The following is a 21,086-nucleotide window of genomic DNA, read 5'->3' as shown; positions in this document are numbered from 1 at the left end:
ACCTTATTTCTGGCATAAAATACCTTCATCTACTCACCGATGACAGTTTGGTGAAAGTCGGCGTCCTTCGGAAGATATTTAGATCACTGGAGATCGGCTTATTTCCATATAACAGGGCAGGGACAATACACCCTCTAAATAAGGCATTATCTGTCTTTATTTCACTGAAACTTTAAGACCAATGAATGAATGAACGCTACTATTGCTCTGTTAGCTCAGAGCTGCCCTGTAGTTTGTTATTTTGTAGCAGAGTGGTGCAAAAAGTCTACATTAAGTGGTTTCAGAGAGTTACATGGTTCTGTAAAATCATTCAGAAAACAATACAGCAATGTACTGATATTAGAAAACGTACTTTGTACTTTTGAATACTTAAGTATTTTTAAAAGTAAGTTCTTCAGTATTTTAATTTGAGTAAAATTTTGAACTTGTAGTTGAGTAAGATTTGACCATGAGTATCAATACTTTAACTCAAGTACTGGAGTTGAGTACTTTGTTCACCACTGCTTAAAGCAGTGTCTGCTTACTGTCGCCCATGCTGCTGCCTTGTTGTCTTCCGCCATCTTCTCCGCGAGCAACATTCTCTCCTCGACCAATGAGCTGACAGCGTATTCTCGGGTGTGAATATGCTGTCAGCTCATTGGTCACAGAGCAGGACAGGGTCTGGGAACAAGTTTACCGTACATTTTCATTTAAAGCCCCGTTATTCATTTCCATTGGCATGATACTGACTATTTTTACACTCTCACAGTAATATGGGACAAAGTGCGTCCCTTTCAGCTCAATACGGGACAGGTGCTGTTGTTTCTAAATACGGGACGATTCCGTTTTTCAAGGGACGGTTGGCAACCCTAAACCCAATATCATCCCAAAGACTGAGGTTCAGATTCTCTCCGTTTCTAAACCTGTTCTCATTTCCAGAACCTTTTTATCATGTGCTCAGTCCTTGTTGGTTCGTGGATAACAGAAAATATTGGATATGTAAAGGAAAGTGAATAATGAAGCTTTCATGAGACACTTCTGAAGAGGACAGTCAGACTGTCTTTTAATGGGCTTCTGAGTGTAAATCTGAGAAATCACACACTGATACTGAGGAGAACTGGATTTCTACTGCTCCTGTGATACTTTCCTGGATCACCCACAAGTCTTTCTAATAATGCTATGACTCCTCTTCACACAACTTAAACTCTTCATGTCATTAAAGGATTTATATTGAGCAGAATTAAGTCCCATTTTAACATCTAATCATGAAATATGGCATATTGTGTACGTTAAACACATCAAATCACATGTTTTGGCTGCACACTTCTATCGAGCGTTAGCATTAGCAGGCCGGGCTAACAGTGAATAGCAGCCAGGTTATCTGAACTTTTTACTCTCTGCTGCATGTTCTGACTGCCCGTGTCCAGCAGCAGGAATCAAACCAATGACACAGAGCACTCTGAAGACATTTCTGCTAACGTCTGACCGCTAAATTCATTCTTTTCTGGACTCACCTGCATGCAGCTTTCTGTTGCTATGCTACCAGATGTTAAGAAGCGCAGAACGCATTGTTTGGTCGAATCGGCTCGGCTTCCGTCGCCTGCTGATTACGTCACAGCATATGGCTGTGGGCTTGAATGGGAGTACATTGTGATTGGCTGTAGTAGCCATAGTAACCGTAACTAGGAGAGTTTTTTTCTCGGTCTTTCGGTGATCGGCAGCAGCTATGGAGAGCTTTTAGGAAGAAATGAAATATTTCCTACAAAATAGTGTGTACCACACCGTGAGCACCACTAGCCCCAAAGCTTTAAGATCTAGTTTGTTTTGTTGAATCATTTTGGCCTTGGTTCACTCTGAAGAGAAGCTTCATTTTCAGCTTTGTGTGCTGAGCAGCAATAACCTCTTTGACTATATGCGTGTGGACTCCTGCACATAAATGTACATAAAACTAGTAAAAATTGTTCTGTTGGATATGTGTGTATATACATACACTACCTACATATATATATATATATATATATATATATATATATATATATATATATATATATGCTAGGTAAATAAGACAAATACACAAACTGAAAAATTAGCTTAAATAAATGGCATCTATTTATCTTTCTGTCTGTTTGTCATGAAAGTCGAACGCAGAGAAGTTTGTCTGAGCCAATTACAACTTTTTTTTTTTATTAAAGATTTTTAACAAAATGTACAGAAACATGTGGCATGTATACACAAAGGTAAATCGGGTTGTACATGTGCAAGGCACACATAAGGTTATAAGATGAAAGAAAAAACGAGCCAAACACAACTGTCCGACGTACAGCCAATCACAATGTACTCCCGTTCCAGCGCTCAGCCATATTGTGTGACGTGTTCAGCAGACGACGGCCCCCGAGCCGATCTGGAAGCCGAGCCGATCTGGAACCTCCACCGGTTCAGTCTCTCAGAAGGTACATGTTCCAGATTCGGGGCAGAAAGAGGTATCAGGCAGGGTTGCAGCATTTCATCTCTTTTATTTATTGTAGCCACTGAACTACTAGCTATTACTGTTTTAAATTCAAATATTGAAGGTTTAGACATTAACAACCACAAATTGATTATAAGTCAGCTTGCTGATGATACAACTATTCTTCTAAGAAATAAGGATCAAATTCCATTAGCCTTAGAAACAATAAAGATTTTTTCTCAGGACTCAGGTTTGCACCTGAATCTGCACAAATGTGAACTCATGAGTATCCATAACTGTTCTGATTCTTCGTTGTATGATATGCCTGTCAAAAGGGAGACCAGATATCTAGGGATTTGGATAACTAAATGTGAAGAAGTTAGTGAAAAAAAGAATATGCAAAATAGCCAATTATTCAAAAAACTTTAAATAATTGGCTACAAAGAGACTTAACGCTATTCGGCAGAACCATGTTAACCAAGGTTGAATCATTATCCAGATTAATTTATCCAGCATACTCCCTCGCCATCCCACCTAGAATTATAAAAGAAATCAATAGAATAAACTTTCATTTCATATGGAAAAATAAGCATCACTACATCAAAAATGGAGATTTGATAAAGGATTATGAGGATGGTGGTTTAAAAGCAATTGATTTTGAAATTATGAATGGTATACTGAAGATCAAATGGCTTCGTTGTTTCTTAAGAAATGATGATGAGATATGGTTCTCGCTACCTTCTCTTGTTTTTAACAAAGTTGGAGGTATTGATTTTCTATTAGTCTGTGATTTTGAAATTTCAAAATTGCCCATAAAACTATCCAAATTTCATCAACAGTATTTGTTAAATTGGAAACTGATGTTCAAGCATAATTTCAGCCCTCATAATGTACCATTGTGGAATAATCGGGTAATATTGAATGGAAGGAAGTCTATGTTTATGGAAGACTGGATGACTAAACAAATTTGGTCTGTTAGACACATAATGGATGATAATGGAAACATAGTTGAATTGAATTATTTTAATGCTAAATATAGCATGAGTTGTTCCAGTGAGACTTATAGGAAAGTCATACAGAATATCCCACAAGCCCTTATCCAATCCGTAAAGAACAATATCTTGAACATTCCAACTCCAAGTTTACATCAAATAAACTTAGATGATTTGGACCTAGTAAGTGAAAAATGTAACAATAAATTTTTAAGACAGTATTCAGTAAACACCTTATATCCAGGTATAGCAAGAAGCTCATTCATTCTTAGGGATTATAACAAATGTGAAAAATCAAATATTCGGACAAAATACTTCAAATTCCCCCAAAATGTAAAGAAGTTCATTTCAAAAATTGTAAACAACATCTATCCCTAAAATGATTTTTTAAAAAGAAGATTTCCATTTGTTGTAGAAAACTGTTGCAATTGCAAAACAAAGTTCCATGAACACGGATTTCTGTTTTTTTCAAAACATCCAAGTAGGCGTACTCCTCAAAGATAAAAAAAAGTTCTTGATAAATAACCTCATCATCATCACTAAATATTATATTCACAAGTGTCGATATGCCAAATCCCCACCTTCATGGCTTACATTAAAAAAATGATATATCCTTGTTACAAAAATGTCTGAAACATATAAATAATCCCCATGTAGATACATTATGCACACTCATAGAAAACCTTAAAGGCCTACAGAAAGCTGACACTACACCCAATACATAATGATAATACATACACAGAGGAACAATAATGATCATTGGACTCTACACCAAAACATTTCATAAACGCATGAAATTAGCGATTTTGAATTTGCCGCTAGGAAACCTACCTGGAATTGCAGACTGGGGGCGGGGCTTCCGTGCGACGTCACAAGTGCCATGGTTTTTCCTGGCTGCCGTGTTGCCAATTTAGCGACTTTGTCAGAAGACAGAAGCACTGCAGGACGGCGGCAACCCGGCATACCGTCATTTCCTGTCAAAACGGCAGTTTCAAGCTAGCTACAACGAGGGTAGGTTCACTTCCTGTTTTCCCTATGATAAAAGGCAACGGGTATTTTATTTTGTCAAAATAACCGGAAGTGCGTTGCTCAATGCTGCTAGCTTTAGCAGCGCCGAATTTGTCGGAACAAAATTGTAAACAGCCGGTATTTTGTCAGGTTTTCAACACGTTGGGGATCTAAACGACTACTTTCTCACCTGAAAAGTTTCAAATGTTGCGGGGACAGAGGAAGCAGAGAGACCTGCGGTCGGAACTTGTGTCTGTGCCTCCCTGTCCGCCTGCCTCTTCTCTGGTGAAATCAGCCGGAGCCATCCCGCCGTGTTCAGCTCCCTGCGGTGTGGACACTCAGGGGGAATCCACCTGGCGGATATACACATATATGTGTCCGCTCTCCGAGATATATGTAGATATATCCATCCATCCATCCATCCATCCATCATCTTCCGCTGGTCCGTGGATCGGGTCGCGGGGGCAGCAGCTTGAGCAAAGAGACCCAGGCGTCCCTGTCCCCGGCCACTTCCTCCAGCTCTTCTGGGGGGACCCCGAGGCGTTCCCAGGCCAGCCGAGAGACATAGTCTCTCCAACGTGTCCTGGGTCTTCCCCGGGGTCTCCTCCCAGTGGGACGGGCCCGGAACACCTCACCGGGGAGGCGTCCAGGAGGCATTCTAACCAGATCCCCGAGCCACCTCATCTGACTCCTCTCGATGCGGAGGAGCAGCGGTTCTACTCCGAGCCCCTCTCGGATGACCGAGCGTCTCACCCTATCTCTAAGGGAGAGCCCAGACACCCTGCGGGGGAAACTCATTTCGGCCGCTTGTATTCGCGATCTCGTTCTTTCGGTCACTATCCACAGCTCGTGACCATAGGTGAGGGTAGGAACATAGATTGACCGGTAAATCGAGAGCTTCGCCTTCTGGCTCAGCTCCTTCTTCACCACGACGGGCCGGTGCAGAGCCCGCATCACTGCAGACACCGCACCGATCCGTCTGTCAATCTCCTGCTCCATTCGTCCCTCACTCGTGAACAAGACCCCGAGATACTTGAACTCCTCCACTTGGGGAAGGATCTCATTCCCGACCCGGAGAGGGCATTCCACCCCTTTCCGGCCGAAGACCATGTGATATAGATATATTAAAATCTATATATATGTATATATTTTTTCTGATAAATAGTTTCTGTCTATTGTGTTTTATCTTATATGTATAATGTATTATTTCTTCATTTTTCAACTTAATCACACACAGAATAACATGTTGATTATGTTGATATTTCTACAGTCAGCTCAACACTACAGATATCTGTACAATGTTTTGTATGCCATGCTTTTTGTGCATTTACATAGAACAATACATTTTATTGAAAAAAAAAACCCTCCTAAACCGGTCACATGGTACGACCGGTTCGAAAGGCCTCTGACGTCACCACATAGTCATCGGCACGCGCCTCGGTACGAGCTTCACAAAATACATCCGAAATTACAGGGGGGTTCCGGCAAGATGGCGATCTGAACAGTCGCATCCGTCTTAGCTCCAACTAAAGTCCTGATGTAACAGTCTTTGAACTTATACAATCCACTTTATTTCCAGTTAAAACGAAAAAAATCAGCCCGAACATGGAAAAAAACAACAGTGAGAAACCTTCGGCAGCGAAAATCCTCCAACTCGCAGTCAGTAATGAACATGACTACTCAGCTCCGATGGAAACGGCTAGCGCTGGCGCTAGCAACAACAAACGTGACAGAAACTCGACAACCCCCGACACTCCAGAAAAAGCACAAATGGAGAAGAAAGCGAAAGGTACGTCTCAGGGAAACGAACTTAAATCTTCTACCGAATCCATAATTAATGCTATTGCCACTCTTGGAAAACGTGTTGACGACCGCATGGAGGAAGTTAGCAAACAAATGCAACAACATAGCACCATGCTGGCTGCTATTGCTAAGTCGGTGCAGTTCAATTCAGAGGAGTTAACAGAGTGCAAAACAAAAATACAACACCTGGGAAAACAGGTCGAATCACTCACAAAAGATAATGAAGACATGAAAGGTCGTGTGCTGAATCAAGAAAGATACAAAAGAAGATGGTGCCTTCGAATCAAAGGAAAAAAAGAGAAAGTGAATGAAAACATCAGAGCAGAGGTGGTTGAGCTTCTGGGAAAAATTGCACCAGACCTGAAGACGAAAATGGACGAAGCAGTTGACATTGTTCATAGAGTGGGGCGTGCGACGGAGAACAGGTTTCGACCAATTATCATCCTGTTTGTGAGACGTACAGTGAGAGATGACATCTGGAGGCGTACAAGAGCTTCTCCTGTGTGTAAAGATGAAGGAATCCGCTTTGCTGAAGACCTGACCCAAGAGGACTGGAAGTACAGACAAGCAATGTGGCCCAGAATCGACCAGGCAAGGAAGGAAGGCAAAGCTGCGGGCTTCAGGGGCCCATTTGGTTTCATAGAAGGCAAGCGCATTACGGTTGAGACTCCCGATGTGGGCTGATATATGAAGGTGAATTGAGTACAATGTGGATCATTCCTGAAAATGGGACTTTAATCTCAAGGTTTTTTTACTCCACCTCCCTAAACTTTTCTTAAACTTTGTTAATGTGTTCTGTGTTCCAGTTGAAAACTGACATTTCTTTTTTTTCTTTCAATACAAGGGGACTTAAAGACTCAATTAAGCGTAAAGCTGTTTTTTTGTTCTGCAAGGGGCAACAAGCAAACTGCATCTTTCTCCAGGAAACTCATTCTAATGAATCTGATGTCAAGTTTTGGTCACAACAATGGGGTGACAAAATCCTTTTCAGTCATGGCACAAACCGTTCAGCTGGAGTTGCCATTTGTTTCAACAGATGCCCTGGTAAGATCCTGTGGAACAAGGTGGATAAGGATGGACATTGGGTTGCTTGTGTTTTGAATATTGATAACATCCTCATTATTCTAGTTAATATCTATGGGTACAATAGTGATCAAAATAATGAATGTTTGTTACATGAGATATCAACAGTCATAAGAGAACTTAATACAAATTTTCCTACTGATCATATAGTGGTTGGAGGTGATTTTAATCTAACCCCTGATGAATGGATGGATAGATGGCCTTCAAGACTTTTAAGAGAGTGTAAAAACCCTATCATAGAAAACTTTACTAACAGCAACAATTTGATAGATATCTGGAGAACCTTGAATAAAGATATCAAACAATTTACTTGGTACAAACCCAATGGTCAAATTAGATAACGCATCGATTATTGGTTGATATCTTATTCAATTTCACAGCATGTTACAGAGACGATGATCTCTAATTGTCCTTTGAGTGACCATTGTACTATTAATCTGAGACTAAAAAACAAAGATCCAAGTAATAAATTTAAAGATTATTGGAAATTTAATTCCCAATTGCTAAGGAATTTGGAATACTGTAACTCTATTAAAAAACTAATTTTGGATATTAAAAATGATGACAACATTAGCACATCAATATCTAAATGGGAATTTCTCAAATTTAGTATTAGAAAATTTTCAATCTCATTTAGTAAAAAAACTAAACAAACAAAAGAGAGAAGAAGAAATAAATGTGGTTAAAGAACTTATGAATCTTTATAGCAAGTTAGATTGGACTGAGGAAGAAAAAGAAAGAATTAATAACCTGCAATGCCAATTGGATGTGATGTACTTGAATAAAGCCAAGGGTGCCTATGTGAGGTCCAGAGCCAGATGGATAGAAGAAGGGGAAAAAAACACAGCCTATTTTTGCAACCTTGAAAAACGCAGACAAGAACATAATTCAATCTGTAGTTTATTGATCAATGGAGAAGAATGCACAGATCCTAAACGCATTTCAAATGAAGTTTTTAAGTTTTATAGTAACCTTTACAAATCCTCGTACTCAGAGCAAAATGTCACATCCTTTTTTGACAAAATCAAGAATTTAATTCCGGTAATTGATGATAACTTTAAAGATATTTGTGACGAAAATTTGACTATCAATGAATTTGATCTTGCTATTAAAAACATGGCTTCTGATCAATCACCAGGGTCAATGGAATAACAACAAACTTCTATAAACACTTTTGGGAAGATATCAAATTCTTACTGTCTCAAGCTTTAGTTGAATGCATTAATCAAAAAGAGCTCATGGAAACAATGAAACAAGGGGTAATAAAATTGATTCCAAAACCTGGAAAAGATAAAAAAAAATGTAAACAACCTTAGACCTATAACACTATTAAATACGGACTACAAGATATTTACAAAAGTTTTGGCCACAAGATTAAAAACCGGTATCTTTAAAATAATTAGCCCAACACAATCAGGATTCCTCAAAGGAAGGTCGATCCATAATAATATCCGTCTGGTTCTGGATCTTATTGATTACAATCATCTAATTAAGGATGATGGTTTTATGATGTTCCTGGACTTCCGCAAAGCATTTGACTCAATTGAACATGCTTTCATTATTAACACACTTAAACATTTTGGGTTTGGTAAAGTATTTCTTGATATGATTACAATGTTACACACTGATGTTAACAGCTGTGTTTCTCTCTCAGAAGGTACATGTTCCAGATTCGGGGCAGAAAGAGGCATCAGGCAGGGTTGCAGCATTTCACCTCTTTTATTTATTGTAGCCACTGAACTACTAGCTATTACTGTTTTAAATTCTAAATATTGAAGGGTTAGACATAAACAACCACAAATTGATTATAAGTCAGCTTGCTGATGATACAACTATATTTTTAAGAAATAAGGATCAAATCCCATTGGCCTTAGAAACAATAAAAAAATTTTCTAAGGCCTCAGGTTTGCACCTGAATCTGGACAAATGTGAACTCATGAGTATCCATAACTGTTCTGATTCTTCGTTGTATGATATGCCTGTCAAAAGGGAGACCAGATATCTAGGGATTTGGATAACTAAATGTGAAGAAGTTAGTGAAAAAAAAGAATATGCAAAATACTACTGACAAGTGCAAAATAACTTTAAATAATTGGCTACAAAGAGACTTAACGCTATTCGGCAGAACCATGTTAACCAAGGTTGAATCATTATCCAGATGAATTTATCCAGCATACTCCCTCGCCATCCCACCTAGAATTATAAAAGAAATCAATAGAATAAACTGTCATTTCATATGGAAAAATAAGCATCACTACGTCAAAAATGGAGATTTGATAAAGGATTATGAGGATGGTGGCTTAAAAGCAATTGATTTTGAAATTATGAATGGTATACTGAAGATCAAATGGCTTCGTTGTTTCTTAAGAAATGATGATGAGATATGGTTCTCGCTACCTTCTCTTGTTTTTAAGAAAGTTGGAGGCATTGATTTTCTCTTAGTCTGTGATTTTGAAATTTCAAAACTGCCCATAAAATTATCCAAATTTCATCAACAGTATTTGTTAAATTGGAAACTGATGTTCAAGCATAATTTCAGCCCTCATAATGTACCATTGTGGAATAATCGGGTAATATTGAGTGGAAGGAAGCCTGTGTTTATGGAAGACTGGATGACTAAACAAATTTGGTCTGTTAGACACATAATGGATGATAATGGAAACATACTTGAATTGAATTATTTTAATGCTAAATATAGCTTGTGTTGTTCCAATGCGACTTATAGGAAAGTTATACATAATATCCCACAAGCCCTTATCCAATCAGTAAAGAACAATATCTTGATCATTCCAACTCCAAATTTACATAAAATAAAATTAGATGATTTGGACCTAGTAAGTGATAAATGTAATAACAAATTTTTAAGACAGTATTCAGTAAACACCTTATACCCAGGTATAGCAAGAAGCTCATTCATTCTTAGAAATTATAATAAATGTGAAAAATCAAATATTCGGACAAAATACTTAAAATTCCCAGTTCCCCCAAAATGTAAAGAAGTTCATTTCAAAAGTATAAACAACATCTATCCCTCAAATGAATTTTTAAAAAGAAGATTTAAATTTGTTGTAGAAAACTGTTATAACTGCAAAATAAATTTGGAAACAACAGAGCACCTATTTTATGAATGTGAGACTGTCCAAAATTTGTGGAAATCTCTACATGACTTATTATCATCCAGTTCCATGAGCACAGATTTTTGGTCTTTTCAAGATATCCAAGTAGGCGTAATCCTCAAAGATAAGAAAACAGAGTTCTTGATAAATAACCTCATCATCATCACAAAATTCTATATTCACAAGTGTCGATATGGCAAATCCCCACCTTCATGGCTTGCATTAAAAAATAATATATCCTCATTACAAAAATGTTTGAAACATATAAATAATCCCCATGCAAATAAATTATACACACTCATAGAAGATCTTAACCTGTCCTGACCTCTTGTAACTGTTTAGAAGTTATTTATTTTATTCATTTATTTTTTATTATCCCCCTTTTTATTTTATTTATTTATTTTTTATCTTGGGCATTTAAGATCCTTCAAGTTGTTTTTTTCTATATGTGGAGGTGTAAATATGTAAAGTTAAAAATTATAATTGTTTACTTCTGAGTATGTCATTGTTTTGTCTATGTGACATTTGAATAAAAAAAAAAAGAAAAAAAAAAAAAAAAAACATTGTGATTGGCTGTAGTAGCCATAGTAACCGTAACTAGGAGAGTTTTTTTTCTCGGTCTTTCGGTGATCGGCAGCAGCTATGGAGAGCTTTTAGGAAGAAATGAAATATTTCCTACAGAATAGTGTGTACCACACCGTGAGCACCACTAGCCCCAAAGCTTTAAGATCTAGTTTGTTTTGTTGAATCATTTTGGCCTTGGTTCACTCTGAAGAGAAGCTTCATTTTCAGCTTTGTGTGCTGAGCAGCAATAGGCAAGGCAAGGCAATTTTATTTATAGAGCACAATTCATACACAGGGCAATTCAAAGTGCTTTACAGCTACAAAAAATCACAAGAAGGCAATAAAACCATTAAAAAGGAAAAATAAATAAATAAATAAATAAAAGAAAGAAATTAAAAAAGAAATAAATTTAAAACCCATTAAAATAATCATTAAGTAATTAAAAAGTGAAGAGTGCAGATAAAATACTTTCAGGTGTCATATGCGCAGCTAAATAGAACTGTTTTTAGCCTGGATTTAAACATCATCAGACCTCTTTGACTATATGCGTGTGGACTCATAAATGTACATAAAACTAGCAAAAATTGTTCTGTTGGATACGTGTCTATATACATACACTACATATATGTGTGTTTGTATACACTACATATACACACATATACATATATATATATATATATGTACATACACTACATATATATGTGTTTGTATATATATACATATATACATATATGTGTATATATGTGTACATGTAACGGAGTTAAGGTGTAGTGTGATTCCACATGCCATAAAACTCAACTCGCACACAAAATAAGTCCTATGGTACTTAAATGCAGCACCCCTGGAGATTAGGGTTGTGCACCCCGGGGTAAACAGCAGTCGGACCTTGCTGTCTCCCTGGTAGGTGCACAAGTTATGAGCTTAACTTTTGTTTACTATTAATTACTTTAAATTTCATTACTAAGTTGTTGTTTAAGTTGTATTTTATAAAGCTATAGCTCCCAAACGGTTGAGCACGTTCTTTTCCATAAATGTTGATGGTATTTTTGTCTTTTTCTGTTTATAAAATGGCTAGTGCTCCATGTCGTTAGCTAACCTGGACCTTGGTTCACATTTTCAGATGTGTATACTGTGTGTGTGTGTGAGGAAACCGGGACTGATTGTCTTAATTCTCCACCAGGTATATTCCACTTTATTGACATAAATAAACGGCAAGTTGCCAACCGTGACCGTCTTCTGCTGTGAAAAAACACAACGTAAGAGAGAGTAAAAAAGCCGCTACATATATATACATATATGCATTCTTCTTTGGAGACACATTTCTCAGCGTTTTAAATGGTAGAGGGTGCCCCTACCTCGTCCTCCTTCGCAGTGGTGGCTCCTCCATAGGGGCGACTTGTGCGACGCACTACCAAACACGGAGTTTTTTTTTTTTTTTAAATCTAGTTGCTAAGGTGGGACTGATCTGCTGTAGGCAAACTGGTTGTATTTGTCATTGTCCAATCAGATTAAGGTCGCGCCTGGTGTTGCCACGCCCATTTTGTGCGATTTCTGTCAGGGTCGAATTTGCACCAGGAAGCTCCCGTTGACATGAATGGTACGTCAGTTTTTTTTCTAAAATCCTGCTCCCAATGCATTTTCTATGAGGGTTTATGTGCTCGCACAAACGACGCACAACGTGCTTTCGTCATACGTCTGCTACGCGGGACCATGAACGTTCTACGTTGTTGTTGTAACATTGTGGTTTTCAATAAAGAAAAAAAAAAAACGCAGAAGATGGCGAGTGGCGAGTGTAACAGTACAGCAGTGTTTCTGACAGAAGTTCCCTTTAGTCGTCGTACTAATGCGGAGAAGGAAGTTTGGAAAAATTTTGCAGGATTTTCGGGCTCGCCTTGCGAGGCAAAGATGAAACCCAGGGCTCCACCAACCCAGCTATTTTTCCAGGTAGTATTTGATAATTAACTTACCCTTTTGTGCTCAATCATTGACTTGTAATGATTTAAATCTTTTATATAATGTTGACAATGATAGCAGAATGTATAATGACACATTCATTGTTAATGGTGCAGTATTATATTTAAAAAAGAGAGAAATCTCACATAAGTAAGCTGCACTTAACCATGTTTGACAGCTGGTTATGCTTTTCTAAGTCCTATTTTCCAAAACTTCCATAAACACTTGACTTGGATTTATATGCTGTCATTTTAATTACATTCTTTAGAATGAAAATTGAATGAATCTTATCATTAAGAGCTTATGTGTTTACTTATTTCATAGAATCCTGGAACAATATGAGGAAAATAAATTTATGGTTAAGGTGTGATATAAACTGATTGGCAAATTATGCAAAAAAATAACTAAAAATTATTACAATAAATTATGCTACCTAGACAAATATACCTCAGTCCTATGAACTTTTATGGTACTTATAGACATAACGGGGGAAATTGCAGTCACTTTGGTTATTTGGCAGAGCAAATAACCCCTCGACTCTGCGTTGTGTTTATTTAAAGAAGACAAGGAGTTTCTGAACGATTGGACATTTTATTTCCTGTGTGGGAACATAACAGGTTTGCATCAGTGCAATCGGTTCAGCTTCGCACAGCAAACTCTGATGCAGCTTTCACAGACTGGAAACTGCACTACCTAAAAAAAATGTCAGGAGCCGCCACTGCTCCTTCATACTGAATCATGCCAGCGGTCCAGCTTACCTTCAGATCTACATTCTCCAACAGAGCATGATATCACTGTCTGTTCCTCCTGTTGTCCCAAACACTCCATCTGTAGAAGATGTCCTTCAGTCTGTCTGTTCTCTCTGGGGTCAGATGGAAAATGAGCTGAATGGCAAAGCTTATATCCAACAGAACAATTTTTGCTAGTTTTATGTACATTTATGTGCAGGAGTCCACACGCATATAGTCAAAGAGGTTATTGCTGCTCAGCACACAAAGCTGAAAATGAAGCTTCTCTTCAGAGTGAACCAAGGCCAAAATGATTCAACAAAACAAACTAGATCTTAAAGCTTTGGGGCTAGTGGTGCTCACGGTGTGGTACACACTATTTTGTAGGAAATATTTCATTTCTTCCTAAAAGCTCTCCATAGCTGCTGCCGATCACCGAAAGACCGAGAAAAAAACTCTCCTAGTTACGGTTACTATGGCTACTACAGCCAATCACAATGTACTCCCATTCAAGCCCACAGCCATATACTGTGACGTAATCAGCAGGCAACGGAAGCCGAGCCGATTCGACCAAACAATGCGTTCTGCGCTTCGGAACATCTGGTAGCATAGCAACAGAAAGCTGCATGCAGGTGAGTCCAGAAAAGAATGAATTTAGCGGTCAGACGTTAGCAGAAATGTCTTCAAAGTGCTCTGTGTCATTGGTTTGATTCCTGCTGCTGGACACGGGCAGTCAGAACATGCAGCAGAGAGTAAAAAGTTCAGATAACCTGACTGCTATTCACTGTTAGCCCGCCATGCTAATGCTAACGCTCGATAGAAGTGTGCAGCCAAAACATGTGATTTGATGTGTTTAACGTACACAATATGCCATATTTCATGATTAGATGTTAAAATGGGACTTAATTCTGCTCAATATAAATCCTTTAATGACATGAAGAGTTTAAGTTGTGTGAAGAGGAGTCATAGCATTATTAGAAAGACTTGTGGGTGATCCAGGAAAGTATCACAGGAGCAGTAGAAATCCAGTTCTCCTCAGTATCAGTGTGTGATTTCTCAGATTTACACTCAGAAGCCCATTAAAAGACAGTCTGACTGTCCTCTTCAGAAGTGTCTCATGAAAGCTTCATTATTCACTTTCCTTTACATATCCAATATTTTCTGTTATCCACGAACCAACAAGGACTGAGCACATGATAAAAAGGTTCTGGAAATGAGAACGGGTTTAGAAACGGAGAGAATAGCCGCTTTGGGACTGTAGGAACCTTTGGCAGTTCTAATAACCTTTTAATCCGCGGGGCCGTTTTCTCCCGTGTTCGGACATACAGGAACTCGGGGCTTTCTCCCTCAGTTCCTATAACTATTTAGCTCCTTCTCCGAGGTCGGGTCTTTTCATGGTCCTATAGAACTAATCTGACGGAGGTGTGTGGTGGTCGGTAGCTACGCCCCTTCTGCTTCTTCATTTCCGCTTCTTGTGTTTATATACTGTGCCCCCGCCATTTTTAAAAAACACTTTTGCTACGAAAACACTCGAGCTATGGACAAAGCCACAGATAAATGTACGGACGAGGAGGTCAAAGCTTTGCTTGCTACAAATGCCACAGAGGACATACAGAGGGATTTTGAAGGCGCGCAGCGAAATCTGAAAATCTTTGCTATGATAAGCTGCCAGCTGGAAAAAGCGGGGATATATCATACGGCGAAGCAATGCAGAGAGAAGATGGAAAAAAACTGAAACAGAACTACAAAAGAATCAAGGACCACAATAGCCAGAGTGGGGCGAGTAGGAAGACAAGCAAGTGGTTCGGCACGTTGGACAGTATTTCGGGTCACCGACCTGCTTACTCAGGCAACGCGGGGGCAAAGGACTCTGGCGCCGCGCTTCTGGAGTAATTCCAGCGGAGCGAAGCAACGCGCTCAGAGGAGCTAGAAGGTTAGTAAATAACTAATAACAGCTGTGCTGATCTACCTCACCAGTTTGGCCATTTTTATTTTATTTTATAAAAATGATATGGTTCTAATCTGTTTGTTTTTTTATCAGTTACAGGGTCCAACAGCGTCCTGGATCCTCATGCCGCCACCAGCACCCCTTGCCGCCCTCGACCAGGTAAAGAAAACACTCTTAATGCATATGAAAATGTTCACTGTCTGTTCTCAATTTAATGGAGTTAAGAAAAGCCAAATGTAAACGGACCATGTATGCTGCTCTGGGAGAATGCCCGCCGAGGTGTCCATTATCAGAAGGTAATGGACTACACGGGGGCGTGAACCGCGTTGGACTGTTGTTTTCGCGTCGTCCATTCATTTCTGGTAATGGGCACCTCAGAGGGCGTTATCCCGCTTAAACCATGGTCACTTACGAAATATTTTGAAATATTCAATCAATCATTAATACTTCAATTTTTGTTAGAGGTAAAATCGTGATTTATTTTATTTTTTTTGCCATGAAACCATGCTTCCTGTTTATGACATGTTTATTCTGAAATGTCTATTCCTTCAGTGACTACACCAGACCCATCTGCTGTGGCCAGCACCCTCTGCCACCCTACACCAGGTAAAGAACATTCCTTTTGAATATGTAAATGTATAATCTCTGCTGTCGAGATGGTGGTAACAACAGCCAAGCACATCATGTAGGCTGCTCTTACTGAGGTCTTGTTTGAATGGAAAAAAAAAACTTCAAATAACTGATAGAGCCACACAGAACTATAATGAACGTTAAACCATCCTTCATTTTTATAACTTGTTTTTATTCTTAAATGTTTTTACCCTTCAGCAACTACACCAGAGCCCGTGTCAGCAGCAGCATCATCATCATCATCATCATCAACCATAAACCAGCCCCAGCCAGCTCCCAGCACCCTCTGCCACCCTAGACCTGGTAAAGAAAACAGCCTATTGCATTTTATATGAATCTTGAGTGTCACAGTATTAGAATTCAAGGTGTTGTATTATAATTGCTGTTTACTAAGTATCTGTCTCCACCCTTTTTAGGAAAGAGAAAAAGGACCGACACACTTGTGGCCACTGTGCAGGAGATGCTGGTCTCCGACGCAGAGCAGCAACGGCGGAGTGATGCCTGTTTAGGTGGCATGATGCTTTTTTTAAGGGGCAGGCAGAGAGGGAGGCAGAGGAGCGCATGGCTCTACGGGCGGAGCTTTTGGAAGCCAGTCGTAATAGCAGAGCCATTATGGAGGAGCTCTTGGGTGCACTAAAAAGAATGGCACCTAAGTAGGGGTGGAACGGTACAAAAAACTCACGCTTTGGTACGTACCTCGGTACGGACCCTACGGTTCGCTACATTTTCGGTACAGTGCCGAAGGAGGCGTGTGGCGAGGTTGGAGCAGATGTAACAGATATCTGAATCCTGCCTCTTCTACAGTGGAATATGAGCGCATAGCAGATGCGATGTAAATTCCAATTGCTTCGGTAATTGTTTTTACTCTGCATGTATTCGTATCCAGGGGTTGTTGTAATACATTTGGGAGACGTAATTGGTCGGGTCTTTTCATGGTTCTATAGAACGCACCTGACGGAGGTGTGTGGTGGTCGGTAGCTGCGCCACATGTCATGCTATCACGGCTGAAATGTCTCCTCATAGACACAGACAGAACAGGCGGGTGTTTAATAAGTTAAACTTACACTTTGTCTCCTTTGTCTGCGGCGCGCTGCTCTCCTTTCTTCCTTCATGAAATGAAAAAGTATCTCCTGACTCTCTCTGTGAGCTCTTCCAGCCTCGATATTAGACCCCTGATGTGATTGTCCATGATTAATATCACCATCATGCAGACCATGAACAAGATGGCCTCCCCGCTCTCCATATTAGCTTCTTTGTGGTGTTTTTTCTTCTCTCGGGTTTTGTTTTGTTCCGTTTTGTTGTTGAATGTGGCGCTAAACGGCTAACGGCTAACACGTCACTGAAGCAGACGGCTGCGCGCGGCGCATCAGTCCCGACTCATGTGGGAATGGAGACTGAAACAGCTCCGCTGGGGAAGGACAGTGATCAGAACGAAATTTGAGTAGGACAGTTCTGATAACTACTCTGTCCAAAAGCGTATATCTCTACGGACCAATCAGAGCTTGCATGTGGCAAGTGTTTAAATGGGTTCTGAAGGAAACTCTTGCAAAATAACAGTTCCGTGTTCAGAAAACTTCCGTACCGTGTGTATTCTGCGTGGAAATGCGCGTACCGAACCGTGACCCCCGTACCGTGACGGTTCGGTACGAATACAGATACCGTGCCGGCCCTAATCAGCACAGTAGTGTTACCTAAGTGATGCCATGTCATGAAAATTGTAAATAGTTTTTTGCACTTTTGTTTTTTTTTTTGCACAATCACTTTTATATATTAATAAATGACTATTTGAATAGTCAGAAGTCTTCTGGGTTTTTATTAATAGTGCTGCCAGTTAGATGTTTTGTTGCCACATCTAACTATGAAATACTAATGGGTTATTATTAATAGTAGCTATGAAATATTAAATGATCCATCTTTACACGCTAAATTTTAAGCATTTATCTTCAGGTGTGGATTACACTACAGCAAAGGTTTAGCATTCAAATACCACTTGAAGCTGAACCTCAGTCTTTGGGATGATATTGGGACCCTTTCCTCAAACGGGATCATTGTCTTAATGTAGTAAAATTATTTAAGTTGATGGTGTTCCACTGACTCAGATGAGATTTATGGGATATTGCACACAGTGGCTGTCGGTCTACAGAGTTATTATTACATTTTTTCTCTGAATTTGATCAAAAAGCTATAAATATTTTGAACTGTGACCTTAGTGGGTGTTTAAAGAAGCATTTTAAAGTTCACAGGGATTTAAATAAAAAGCACAGTAATGAGTTTAATGGAATGTGACTGGATGGTTAAAAACTGTGCAGACCAGAATGGAGCAGAACCAGGAGCAGAACCAGGAGCAGAACCAGGAGCTGAAGCAGGAGCTGAAGCAGGAGCTGAAGCAGGAGCAGAACCAGGACCAGGAGCAGAACCAGGAGCTGAAGCAGGAGCAGAACCAGGAGCTGAAGCAGGAGCTGAAGCAGGAGCTGAAGCAGGAGCAGAACCAGGAGCAGAACCAGGAGCAGAACCAGGAGCTGAAGCAGGAGCAGAAGCAGGAGCTGAAGCAGGAGCAGAACCAGGAGCAGAACCAGGAGCAGAACCAGGAGCTGAAGCAGGAGCTGAACCAGGAGCAGAACCAGGAGCTGAAGCAGGAGCTGAACCAGGAGCAGAACCAGGAGCTGAAGCAGGAGCAGAACCCCTCCACCAGGAACAGAGCCGGCTCATCCTCTGGGTCCACCGGGCCACAGGTCAGTGTGGAGGAGGTTTTTATTTTATTTCTTATTTATTTGGTTAGGACTCTGCACATTAATCAACATATCAGCAAAGCATCCATGTAAATATGCCGGAGTTAGCACAGCTGCTAAATTTCATCCGTTGTCCTCAGGCAGGTATCATAAAAACATACAGACAATACACCATGACAAAAAACTAAAGAACAAACAGAGATTCACATCAAAGTTAAAGGGACAGTTCGTCTCTTCTGACATGAAGCTGTGTAACATCCCATATCAGCAACATCATTTCTGAACATCTTCTTACCCCCTGCTGCGTCCTGTGAGCAGAGTTCCAGCCTCGTTTTGGTGTTGATGAAGGTAGACCGGCTAGTTTGCTAAGGTCCCGATGTGCACGCTGTGGCCACACACCTGTATCACACCTGTTCAAAACCCTGGATCATAGCCAGTTACATGGCTTATAAAAATAATCAAATCACAGCAGCAGTTTTCATTAGTTTACTTTTAATAAAAGCGATTTGGCCCACTTAAAATGAAAAAGACAAAAATCTTGTTGTTCATGAGATGTGTAGTATGTTATCTGTTATATGTGAGAGTCATGCTTGCAGCCTTGTTTTGCAGAGTAGACCTTTCTCACTCGAAAAAGAAAAAATCTGACCCAGTTTCAGCGCTTGTTCTTCTGTTTGCACTCAGACAGCCATTCCATCCTAAAAGAACCGCATTTCTTTTTTACTTTGGCTCGGTGAGTGGATGTGTCGCTGGCGCTGCCCGTTCGTTTCGCCATGATAAGGGGTTGCGTCTCACTGTTAGCTAGCTAACCTGCACGGCGCGTATGGGCAGGGCACATATGCAAGCACCATCAATGCTCTGATTGGCTGCATAGCGCAAGTAAGCCGTATCATTGGCTGAACACCTGTCACTCACTGCGTTATATTGAAAAATGGTACAGAAAAACACAGTATTGGTCTAATTAATTACATTAGATTAGGTCTAGTATATCTAGTATTTTATTTTATGCGCTGCATAGATGTTCTTGTGCACTGAGACTGTGCGAGCAGCTCAGAGGGAACGTTGCTTAGCTGCACAATCAAAGACGACACGCACCTTTCCAGGCTTGCGGGGATGAGTCACTGGGTGATGTGGGAGGTACCAGATCTTGCTATCGCTGCGGTCAAGTGACGAAGCTGAGACCTCTTCTGCATAACCTTTGTCGATGGTCGACTTCATCGCCTCCACATACTTCTCTTTCAGGTCTGCGTTCCAGTAATCGTAGTCTGTGTTGCTAAGTTGATGTTGTTTGGTAATGTCACGGTTTCCTATTTGAAAGGTATGTCTAAGCTATAGTGTGAGCCTTCTTTGGAGAATGAATTTTCTCACAGTTTAATGATTTTGTGGTCATTGATTGGTAGATTGTTCTTGTGTGTGGGGTCATCAAGTTTCCAAAACCTTTCCACCTGAGTTTGCAGGCTATGATCGGACTTGAGGAAGTAGGCCCTGGCCTTCCTTTTTTCCTTGCAATCAATTGGTCCATTTATGGCCCAGCCAAGCACCGTTCCGGTAGCATATGGGTCATTATCTCCTCCTACAGGATATTCTTCAGCTCTGAGAAGACGTGGTGCATCTTGTCCAATAACAAGGTGCACATCTTTGGAGTTGACACTGGGAATAGGGATGTCCGCTAAGTGATCCCATCTGGCCGTCTCATCAGGTGTAGCTAGACGGATAAGTCCTATGTTTAACTTATTTAGTGTTCTCGCACCATTAAGCGTGTACATGCTGCCATCGTGCAGTGAGTCTATCTCAAGGTCCACACTTCCAGTAAATATTCCCTCTCAACTGCGTCCTACTGTATAAAGGTCTAACCTGGCAGGCTTGCCCTTAACCTTGAGTTTCTTGGTGAGTTCTTCCGACACTAAACTGGTGTTGGCTCCTGGATCGAGTAATGCGTACGTGACAGAACTGATGCTGCTAGCCTTGCTTCTAACCACAACAGGAACAATAGGTAAGCAAACCTTACCATTTCCAGCTCCAGGAAATCCACAAGTGACATTAGGTGATCTGGTAGGTTGTGTTTGTTGGGGAGTTTTACTGTCATCAGTGGCGTCCTGACTTGCTCGTG

General features: G+C 40.1%; 1 protein-coding gene and 1 pseudogene across 1 annotated transcript in view; both read right to left on the bottom strand.

Moving 5' to 3' along the window:
- Positions 1-560, bottom strand: part of LOC142369450 (uncharacterized) — a 16,089-nt pseudogene extending 15,529 nt beyond the window's left edge.
- LOC142368943 (uncharacterized) overlaps positions 1-21,086 on the bottom strand; it is a 145,276-nt gene that overhangs the window by 52,524 nt on the left and 71,666 nt on the right. The window lies entirely within an intron of this gene.

The sequence above is a fragment of the Odontesthes bonariensis genome, chromosome 19 (assembly GCF_027942865.1).
Source record: "Odontesthes bonariensis isolate fOdoBon6 chromosome 19, fOdoBon6.hap1, whole genome shotgun sequence".
Lineage (NCBI taxonomy): Eukaryota > Metazoa > Chordata > Actinopteri > Atheriniformes > Atherinopsidae > Odontesthes > Odontesthes bonariensis.
This window is presented reverse-complemented; position numbering and strand designations above follow the sequence as displayed.